This window comes from Trachymyrmex cornetzi, unplaced genomic scaffold, assembly GCF_001594075.2.
Source record: "Trachymyrmex cornetzi isolate Tcor2-1 unplaced genomic scaffold, Tcor1.1 scaffold158, whole genome shotgun sequence".
Taxonomy (NCBI): Eukaryota; Metazoa; Arthropoda; class Insecta; order Hymenoptera; family Formicidae; genus Trachymyrmex; species Trachymyrmex cornetzi.
The window spans coordinates 17,827-30,146 of record NW_017296179.1 but is presented as its reverse complement, the minus strand read 5'-3'; positions in this window follow the sequence as shown (position 1 = coordinate 30,146).

Below are 12,320 nucleotides of genomic sequence, written 5' to 3'. Positions count from 1 at the left end.
TAAGATTTGAATTGCTCACCGACATTGATATGGTCATGTTCATCGAGCGCGGTATACGCGGCGGCCCCAGTCAATGTTCCGGCAGATATGCACAGGCTAATAACAAGTACATGCGTTCGTACGACCCGTCGGAATCGTCGACGTACTTGATGTACTACGACGTTAACAACTTGTATGGTTGGGCGATGTGTCAACCATTGCCATACGCTGAATTTCAATGGGTCAAAGACGTTGCGAACTTTGACGTGAGCGCGATCGCTCCGGATTCACCCATCGATTATATTCTCGAGGTCGATCTCGAATATCCACAAGATCTCCATGACGTTCACGCGGACCTGCCTTTCTGTCCGACGCGCGATAAACCGCCCGGCAAGCGCGAGGATAAACTTTTAGCGACTGTGTATGATAAAAAACGTTACGTTATACATTATCGCAATTTACAGCAATGTACTCGTCATGGTCTTCGCGTAACAAAGATCCATCGGGTGCTACAATTCGCTCAATCTCCATGGCTCCGCGATTATATTGAACTTAATACAAATTTCAGAACTCACGCGAAAAACGATTTCGAAAAAAATTTATACAAATTAATGAACAACGCGGTTTTCGGAAAAACTATGGAGAATGTGCGCAATCACGTCGACGTAAAATTATTAACAAAGTGGGACCGACGATACGGCGCGGAGGCAATGATCGCGAAACCGAATTACAGTCATAGCATCTTTGCGGAAAATTTAATCGCTGTCGAACTGCGTAAACTCGAGGTGAAGTTCAACAAGCCGATTTACGTGGGTATGTGTATACTCGATATATCGGAAGTCTGCTTGTACGAATTTCACTACGACTACATGTTACCACTGTTTCACGATAAATGCAAAATCATGTACACCGACACAGACAGTCTTATATACCGCGTCGAGTGCGAGAACATTTACGAGACTATTAAACGCGATATCGCTAGATTCGACACGAGCGATTATCTGGCGGACAACGCATACGGTATGTCTCTCGCGAATAAAAAAGTACCAGGTATTATGAAGGACGAGAACAATGGTATGATAATGACTGAATTCGTTGGACTCAGAGCGAAGATGTACGCGTTGAAGGTAGACGGTAAAAAGGACACAAAAAAGGCGAAAGGTGAGAGAAAGAATAACGTCGTAGCGCGAATGATAACGTTTGACGATTACACGCAGTGCTTGAACGAAGAGATCGAAATGACTGGTCGTCAATCGTGTATACGATCTAAACTGCATGAGGTGTACACGATATCCGAATCGAAAATCGCTCTGAGTCCATACGATGACAAACGGTACGTCGTACCGGACTCGACGGAGACGTTACCGTGGGGACATTGGCGGATACCTTTGTAATATATGCATTAACATTTATGTTACTATTAAGTACTACTATTATTGTATTGTAATTTACACTTTATGTATGTTTTCTACGTTTATATAAGTATTATTATTATTATGTTTTATGTAGTACCATTTATTATGTATTATTATTTTCAATTCATGTATCAACCATTTTCTTATATATTATCGTAATTTGTACTTTGTATATGTTTTCCTACATTTTTTTATTTTTTATTTTCATATAGTGAACATGTATTACTATTATGTATTATTATCATTATAATTTCGTCATGTATATTTTTACATTTATATGAGTCTTACTATTATATTTTATATAATACCGTTTATTATATATTACTATTATTTTTCATTTCATGTATCGTACATTTATAAGTACTTTATATAAGTCTTACTATTATGTTTTATGTAATATCATTTATTATGTATTATTATTTTTCATTTCATGTATCGTCCACTTATAAGTATTTTATATCTGTATACTCCAAAACGAAGATGGAAGGGATAATAAAAAATATTTTACACGCTTATATCCTTATGTAGATATATATTTTTATATGTAGAATAAAAAAATACATGAATCAAAATTGTATCAAATCACATTGTTTTTATGTATCCATGAATTGTGCGATCCATCGAATCCCAGCCACTTAACGTACACCTTGTCTTCCTTCCTGCGCAGTACTTTTTCCACGAGATACACATCCGGATGAGTAGCGCGATGCAACTCGTGCTCGTAGAACGCTCCAGCGACGGATTTTCCGCGATAGTCCTCGAGTAAGTAGGTTACGGGATTAGTACGTTGTACCTTAACGATCGTAAACACCTCGGTGGTCCAATTTGTCGTGTAACCCTTCTCAAAAACCGTCTTGTACTTGTTCACGCGTACCGAATCGCCTACTTTGAATTTTGCCGGTAAACGCCGTACACATGATCTATACCGCTCTCTTTATCTTGCGCTCCCCGCAGGACAGCCTCGACGTACTTTTGACCCAGCGGACCCAAGTTGGCTCGTAACGCCTCTCGACCTTCCGACGTTTGCAGCTGATTTTGAACCTTCGTCGCTAGCGAGTCTTCCGTCGTTTCGAAAACGTTCTCCAATGACTCTATCGTCGGTACGATTTTGGCACGTGGGGTGGAAGTTATCGGTTAGCGCGATCGATCGCTGGATTTATGCAGAGTTGTGGAAAGTTCGAACGTCTCGCTCGCTTCTTCTCCCTCCTTTTGTTCCTCCTCCTCCTTCCTCTCACGTTTAGGGGCAGACGCTGCATCTTCGTCGCGCGACTCTCTCTTTGTCGCGCGCTCGCCGGAATTGTCGGCGAAAAAATGCAACGGCTCGATAAGAGGTTTAAAATGTCTATCCAACGCGATGCCCTCCTCGATTCTACCGGTCTTCAGAGCGCGATGTTTCTTGCGGATCGACTCGCTCGTCTTCTCGGTCTCCCTCACGATTTTATCGCGCTCGCGCACATCTGCCATGCTTGTCTCTGGTTAAGTATCGATGACGACTGGTTACGTTACGGTATCGCAAATTCGTTAAATCCTTTTCTGTATCGTCCATTTGTAAGCGCACTGTCTTTGTCTATCACTATGAAACCATACTTTTGTTGCCAACAATCGCGGCACAACGCGTAAAATTCGTCATATGACATGTCGGTATTCACATGATCGTTGTAAACATGTTTCAAGTTGGTACCATCCTGTTTGAACAGGATTAGCAGTTTCGCGTTGTCACGTATCAGATGTTTAGGTATCCTTGCGTACGTCTAACAGAGATAGAAACAGTCGACGTTCGCATGGCGACCCATCGTAAAGTATTCTCTCACCGCATCCCGCTTGTCGCATGCCACGTCATCAAAGATAAAAATAGAATTTGGACGTGCCTCGCTCGGTGGAACGTCGCTGTTGTTGGAGAACGTAAAGTAGCCGATTTCGTCGATAGATGTAAACAAATTTTCGAGATATTGATACTTTGGCTGTTGCAACGATTTCGAGTAGACGTACACGTTCTCGAAACGTACGCCGTTCGGACTCTCGAGTAAGCTTATGAGAACGTTGGTTTTACCGCAATTCAACGGGCCGCAAATGATCGCGCGTATAGTACTCGGCAGCATTTCGCCATGCTTACGCTTCTCCACGCCGCTTCCCATTATTCGCGATTTCGCGTCGCAGTTCGTGACGCGTATCGCCAGCGGTTGCAATACGAATTTCATGCTCGCACTAAGGGCTGTGCGCTCTCGACCGCCTATTTAAAGACGCGCGAATCCGCGATTCGCGCAGTAATAAAATGTATCTCGCGTTACATCATCCTCCCGACATTCTGGATTTGAGCGCCGAGCAGTTGCAGTATATATCGAAGGTCGTGCTGTTACGAGTGTACGGTGACTACATCGACTACGTGTGGAACAAGCTTCCGGGACACTTAAAGGTGGATTCGGAGGTTCGAACGTATCGTCGCTGCGACGAGCACTACAATAAACCGTGGCAGCGAACGCACATCGACGGTACGGCACCGAAGATAAAGAACTGTAGCGAATGTCAGCGTCGGGCGGCAGTTTGTTGAATCGAGCGATAAACGCGCTTCCTTTCGAGTTACATATCCCGGGCTACCAATTTTGCGGTCCGGGTACTCGGCTGACGAAGCGATTAGCCAGAGGTGATACGGGTATAAATCCGCTGGACGCAGCGTGCCGAGAACACGACATTGCGTATTCTTGGAGCAACGGTCTCACCGATAGACATGCGGCGGACAAGGTACTCGCCGATAAAGCGCTAAGACGCGTCACCGCGAGAGATTCAGCTTTGAGCGAGAGAGCCGCCACTGCTGCCGTTTGGGCAGCGATGAAAACCAAAACCAAGATTGGCATGGGCATGAAACCGAAGAAGACGATGAGGAAAAACACAACGAAAAAAATAACGAAAAAACGGGTACTACCGACAGCGAAACGAGGCGGTGCGTTACCGTTTCTGCCAATGTTGGGTGCGCTCGGATACTTGATTGAAGGAGCGGCTTGTGTGGCGAAAGCGGTAAACGATAGCAGAGCCGCGCGACGTCAGCTCGAGGAGCTGCAACGTCACGATCGCGCGATGGAACAGGGTCGCGGACTGTATCTCGCTCCGCACAAATACGGACGCGGACAGGGAGTAGCAGTGAAAAAAAAAAACGCCAAAGAGACGATAAAAATGCCCTCGGGTGCAACCACCAACGTGCAATTGGATGTGCTCGCGAGACGTATGCGCGTACCGTACTTTAGAGGTGTTTTCATGCGTAACGCGTTACCGACGAGCGGCGTGCGTCGAAACGAAAGCGGTATCGTGAATCTGGACGATGTGACGGGACCTGGTACTCACTGGGTAGCGCACGCGAAGAGAAACAACCGCGGCGTGTACTTCGACAGCTTTGGTAATCTTCGACCGTCCAAGGAACTGGTGCGATATTTCGGGAACGGTGCTACGACGATAGAGTACAATCGCACGTCCTATCAGACGTATAACCAGAGCTTCTGCGAACAGATGTGCCTGTGGTTTCTACGAACAGTCGAGGCTCGTGAATTTAAAAAGCTCGACGAGGTGTCGTGAAATCTCAGTATTGGTCGAACGCTTTTCCCGTCATGTCATTGACACTTACATTGAGCGGGAAGAGCAGTCTTCTCGCGGCGAGCTACTTCCCCGCCATAGACTTGAGTGACAGTGATTACGAACTCGGTCTGATGATTTTTGAGACTTATCATACGATACCGAACGTAAACGAATCAAACAATCAATTTTATTTCGACAAAGACGACGCAGAAATTACAATTTCCGAAGGTTCGTACGAAGTACGAGACATAAATAAATTTTTGAAACGTGCGATTTTGCATTCACGCCGCGACGCGCTTGAAACCGTTCACAACTATAACAGCGACTATAACACCGATGATGACGCCGATGGCGAGGGTGCGGAATATCCGATAACAATCCGCGCAAACTACAACACGATGAGATGCGAGATTAGATGCGCCTACAAAATAAACTTTGGCAAGCTCAACAGCATTGGATCGCTGCTGGGATTCTCGTCGAAGCGTATACTGCGACCGCAAAAATGGCACGAATCGGACGTGTCGATCAACATAATGAACGTAAACGTTATCCGCGTAGAGTGTAACGTGACCGCGGGTGCATACAGCAACGGCAAAGGTGCACACACGATACACGAATTTTCGCCGAGCGTACCACCGGGATATAAGATATCGGAAAGGCCCGCGCAGATCATTTACTTGCCGATCACCGCACGGAGCATTCCGGATCTAACGATACGCGTCGTCGACCAGAACGGACGACTGCTCGATTTTCGCGGAGAGGAGATCACCGTCAGATTGCACGTGCGACAGCGACAGTGACAGCGATAACGGGAGTGTGAGATGCTCGTATTGAACGGAGCGGAACGCACGCAGAGAGATAAAGAATTCTTTACAAGGCCGGTGATGTCACAGCTCGACAACACTCGCTCATCCGGCTGCATCTACAAGAAGAAGCTTAGCGCGTCGAACGTTAAATTTTACAATCTTTGGGATTCGCGGTGCGCAACTTTTTAAATGATTGACATCTTGAATATTACCGGTGAGCCGATCTTTGACGATCGCATCGTTAAGATCGAGGACTCACACGTACAACCCGTTCGCCAATACAACGGTCGGGTAGAGCGACGAGATAAGAATACCGCAACAGGATTTGTACACGTTGCCGTGCGAAATTTTCTCAACGTCGAAGGAAGATTGACGGTGAAAAAGAAAAATAATCAGACACCAACGACGCTTGTAAATAATTGCGTGGCATTCATGTTTGATGAAATTCGATATGAACTCAACGGCGTGGAGATTGACCGCAGCAGAAACGTAGGAATAACTAGCACGCTCAAGAATTACCTGTCGCTGACGTACGATAAAGCTTTGATTGCGTTCAACGCTGGATGGAACATTAGATCCGACACGTAGGAAGGACACTTTAATTTTTGCGTACCGCTCAGCATGCTGTTGGGCTTTTGCGAAGATTACAAACGCCTAATCGTTAACGCTCGCCACGAATTGATTTTGATACGAGCACGCAACGACAACAATTGCTTGGTGGGAAATCCTCTGACGGAGTCTGAAATGAATTATTTAAAGTACAGTGGCGGATGCCTCACGTTGCGTTAAACGAGATCAATAAATTATCAATGCTGCGAACATTGGAAAGCGGTCGTTATCTGAGCATGAGTTTTCGCTCGTGGGATCTGTACGAGTATCCTCTGCTACAGAATACGACAAAGCATTCATGGGCCGTCAAAACGGCGACTCAGCTTGAGAAACCGCGATACGTTATCTTTGCTCTGCAGACTGGTCGAAGAAATGTCATGTCACAAAATGGTAGCGTGTTCAATGATTGTAATTTGAGTAGCGTGAAATTTTATTTAAATTCAACGTTTTATCCGTACGACGATTTAAATCTGGATTTTGGTAAAAAGAGATACGCCGTCCTGTTTGATATGTACGCCCGTTTTCGTAGAGCGTATTATGGAAACGATTGCTTCGAAACGCTACTCAAAGTGCTCTCATTTATCGAGGAAGGACCTTTTGTAGTCATTGATTGTTCGCGACAAAACGAATTCGTCATGGGTGCCACTGTGGACGTGCGCATAGAATTTGACTGCAAGGAGAATGTACCTGCCAATACTACAGCCTATTGTCTCATCATACACGACCGCGTGGTTCAGTACAATCCGTTGACCAACGTTGTGCGTAAAATCACCTAAGTGCATTCTCCGACACGCTATAAAATATACGATTCATCGAAATCGATCGCAGTCTCGAAAAATCGTTCGCCATGACCGTATCAACGTTTGTGGATCTGCAAGGATTTATCGTTGGAAAGAAATTTATCGTGAAGGAAGTGGCGGGGGTGAGAAAAAGAGCCATTCTCTCTCATTACATTTTTACGTGTCCTATGCCATGGAGTTTCTTGACAAAATCAGAAAAGTATTGCGCTTCCTGGCTGAGTGCTTATCACCATGGATTACAATGGGAAGACGGGATGATCCCGTACACCATGGTGAAACGCCTGATTACAATGGCTATAATTGGTGTGGAAGAGAATGATGACAATAAGGCTCTCGTATACGTTAAAGGACGTGAAAAACGCGAATGGCTGGCTGATCTACTCGATATCGACAACTTGACCATTGAGACCTTGGATGCTGATTACAAAGATATAGATTCTTTACATAATTTAGATGTTACCAATACTATGCGATGTGGAGAACATAATAAGAATTGTGCGTTACAAAATGTATTTAAAATACATAACTGGTGGTCACAACGCCAAAAAAAAATGTATCAGGTTTAAAGAATAAAACATGAGATTTTTTTTTAAATACGTTTTAGACTTCTCTTTTCCTTTCCCTTCCTTTGTAATATATAAACGTATGTATAAACGTATGTATAAACATATGTACGTTTAAACGTATGTATAAACGTATGTATAAACGTATGTATGAACGTATGTATGTATGTATGTATGTATGTATGTATGTATGTATGTATGTATGTATGTATGTATGTATGTATGTATGTATGTATGTATATATAAACTCATGACAAAGAAAATATATAAAATGATATGATAAAGAAAATACGTAGAGAAACGTGATACAACGTGTTGCGACATGTTTGAAATTCTTGGAAAGAGGGGGACGACCTTCCCCTTCTTCGATTTTAGAAGTATTACGATATACGAAGTATCACAATTTATGAGGATGTGATCAGTCTTACGATACCCGCTTGTACGAACGGTTGAAAATGTACTTCGCCAAAGAGAGCAGCGCATCGAACGACGTGAATAAGGAACATAACATGTAAGTTTCAACGTTTTTTTATATAATAAATAATGTTTTTTATACAATAAATAACGTTTTTCAATATTATGTATATACACAGTATGGAGCGTCGCGCGGTGCGCTTACTGAGCAGACGTTACGACCTGACGAGTACTGGCTACAAGTATTTGGAAATTGGAATCAACGTTGATCCACCGAGTTACGTGGGGATCGCCCTGGGAGATAATCGCGGACACGAACTGTCGCTGTCTCTCGAAACGTGGAAGGGCCTCTACGAGCAGCGATGGAATATTTACAAAATGCTGCGAAACGAATACAAGGGCAATTTTATAAGCGTTGGACCGCTAACCGTCAGAGTTTGCATGTTGCAGAACAATGCTCTACTCGTGCGTCTCGATTCTTCATCCGTACGCATGATGATGACCGAAATGACGCTACACCGTATGTTCGAGTTTGACGGGTGTATCGATCTAATGTTCGAACAATTAATCCGACTCGTCGATATGATCGATGTCAAATATACGCAATTCTCCAATATCGCGTTCAAGAACGCTATACGCGATAGTGATGCCTTCAATGTATATTAGCTCGTCGATTGTGAGCTATTAGCTTTATTTGTTAATACGTACGAAAAAAATCGGTGTAATTTTAGATGAATAAAATAAGATAAATTTATTCGCATCGCTATATATGTACTTTATTTTACTATCCATCCGTCATATCCTTTGCCCTAGTAAAATAAAAAGAAAAGAACACATCGTATTGTGAAAACTAAGTCATAAAAAAGACAAAAGGAAAAAAGGTTGTCGTACTTCTATGGGCGGGTGGCGGCGGCCCACGGCGGCAGCGGCGGCGGCGGCCCACAATGCATTTTTGGGGGTGGTCGCGGGGTCACAGCAGCGACCGGGGAACTTTCTCCGCGCTCTAGCCACATAGAGTTAGAACTCGCCTACTAAACCTACTTTCAATAATTATGAAACTTGGTTGTATTTAAAATAATTAATAAGTATTGTTTCAACAGAAAAATTACATTACGCTATATCTTGGTCGAAAAACGGTTGGAGCATATATCCTTTGTAACACTTTTCATTCTATAACTATTTGTTTTTTTGTTCATGGCAATATTTCCTTTTTTGTGATGTTTTTTGTTGTCTTGTACGTGAATGCAGTCCCCAAAATCTTACTGCCATTCCGCATGACGTCATACTCCCACCACCGAAGATCCCAGCTTTCCCTCGCCTCAGTATCCCCGCGCCCCGCGCTCCCCTCAGAGGACCAGAGTTAGAACCCGCTTACTATACCTACTTTCAAGGATCATCTGTGTAGCGCTTAGAAATTCGTCCTTTGGTAGAGAACACCGACAAGAAATTGAACTCCACCATTCATTTATGCAGTCAAGTGCAATATCCAAAGGGACATTCGTAAAGAGAGACACAACATCTAATGAAACTAACGAATAATTATTATCAATCTGAACATTTTTCAATTCATCAATGAGTTGAAAACTATTTTTTAAGTGACTCTCGGCCCTTGGAATTGATTCGAACAGTATTTTATGCAAAAACGTAGCTAATGCATGCAGAGGACTACCTACAGATGACACTATAATTCTAAGCGGGACTTGAGGTTTGTTTATCTTTGTGAAAAATTGTAACGGGCAGTACATTTTGCTTGGCCTTTTTTGAGATTTTTTTTGTTTGTGAAATCCAACAGTGAAGGTGCGAATGAATTAACTAATTTTTAATTTAGAGGTAATAATCGATACTATTGATTATATTTACAGTTTTTTCAACGATATTGACAATCGATTGAGTTAAATTTCTTTTTTCGACGGATTAATTTTACGACAATATCAATTTTTATACATATATTTTTATACGATTTGTTTTCACTTCTGAAGAAGACTCGAAACAAGAGTCGAAACGTAAAGCAGATATTTCTTATTTAGATTAGACTATATTGTTTAATTTTATAATTTTGCGTTCTGTAATTAATTGCGTTTAACATTGACTGTTCAGGAACATTATTTTGTAAAATATGAATATATATTGAGTTTGTTTATCTGATTGCTGACTCTTACACCGTCCTATATTTTTACCATTTATCAATTATATTTATGCAATATTCTCTTTTATTTGTCGACATTTTCATACGAACATCACGTCGGTTTTCTGTCTACATTTTTATGTTTACATTTCTTTGGTATTTCTAGCAGAAATTACTGATGCTGCTGAGCGGATGCTTTTGAAGGAGGATACTCCTATGGTGTCTGTCCAAGGTATGCTGTAGGAGCTGCTGCAACAGCAGAAAGAGGAGCGGAAGAAGCAAGATGCTATTTTTCAGCAGCAGCGGCAGCTGCTACAACAACTTCAGCAACAACAACTGAATGGTATATTATATTTACCTATTATACTCTATAAATCTGTATCAGTGTATAATCACTGATATCTTTGCCAAGTATGCCACTGGTATTCAGTGAATTAAATGTAAGATCCCTAACGTAGCTAACCTTTATTATGTAATCTAACTAACTTTGTTTTGTTCTTAAATTCAATGAATATGGTATTGGAAAATTGAAATTAACGTGCAAATATCAGTATTTTAGTTATACACGGTGTTTCGACCTTTTTTGTCAATCACTTTGGTGTAGATAGAAGGGACTAAACTGAGTCGAAAGCTCCTCTACCATTTTACAATTTTCGCAATAGTTAACAAGATATTAATCTCTGAAAATTGCAAAATATTGGTCTTGAATAATTTTTTACTCAAATACTATCAACTTTACAGAAAAACTGCAAGAGACAAGAATTATTTATCTTCTTCTCATAAAGTTCTGATAATTTTCTCAGAATTTTTTAATACCGTATTTTCTCATATTGGTAAAAATAAGAAAATGCAGTACTAAAAAGTTGATAAAAAATTCTGAAAAAAATCTCGGAACTTTATGAGAAGAAAATAAGTAATTTTTGTCTCTTGCAGTTTTTCTGTGAAGTTGATAGTATTTGAGTAAAAAATTATTTTATATATATCAATACCTATCTTTTGCAATTTTTAGTAATTAATAATAATATCTTATTAACTATTGCGAAAATTGCAAAATAGTTAGAGAACTCAGTTTAGTCCGCTCTATCTACACAAAAGTGATATGCAGAAAAGGTCGGGATACCCTGTAGAATGCTCAAACATTCTTCCTTTTTTAGTTGAACTTCACTGATTATTAGTGCCAAGTATGCCATTGGGTAATTATTTATAATATTTTTATATTTTCTTTTATTTCAGCAGTAACTCGACGAGGACAGGGACGTGGGCATAGCCGGGCCCGATGGTACCCTCCGCCGTCATTATCGTGACGCGCCAAGGGAAGAAAATGATGACCGTAACGATGAAGCCCTTGGTCAACAAGATGGTAGTGATGGACGTGGAGGTGATCGAGGTGGCTGTAGTCACGGTGGCGGTCACTACCACGGTAACTATTGTCGTAGTTACCGTGGTAGAAGAAGGAGGCCAAACGTTACGATTATTAAAAATTATTAAGGACATTAGGCCTTTTAATTAATATTTTGTTGCGCATATTGTAAATTATAATATAATCTTAATAATACACAAATATATATAATATATTATAAAAATAATAAATTATAAAACAATATCAATAATAAAGGGCACAGAACCATCATAATATATATATATGTAATAAACAATTTAAATACAATTTAAATACAAAAATCAGACGTTTCGACTACGTTTGAGTCATTTTCAATGTACGGATTAATCAAAAGGAATAAATAAATTACATTGTCAGATCGTCACTATAACGTTTCAAATATACGGATTAAACAAAGAAATAAATAAATTAAATAGTAAGATCGTAAAAACGAATACATTGGTTGTAATATAATAACTCTCTATAAATATGAAAATGTATAAGTCACGCATTAAAGGCCGCAATCCATATAAATGTGTATAACATGTAAATCGACTATAACATTATGTCGCAACATCATCTTGTCTTTTAATTGTCCAATTGGTATCATGTTGAGGTTGTAAAAGAATTTAACTCTAAGAAAAAAATATGTATGTACAAAAATTCA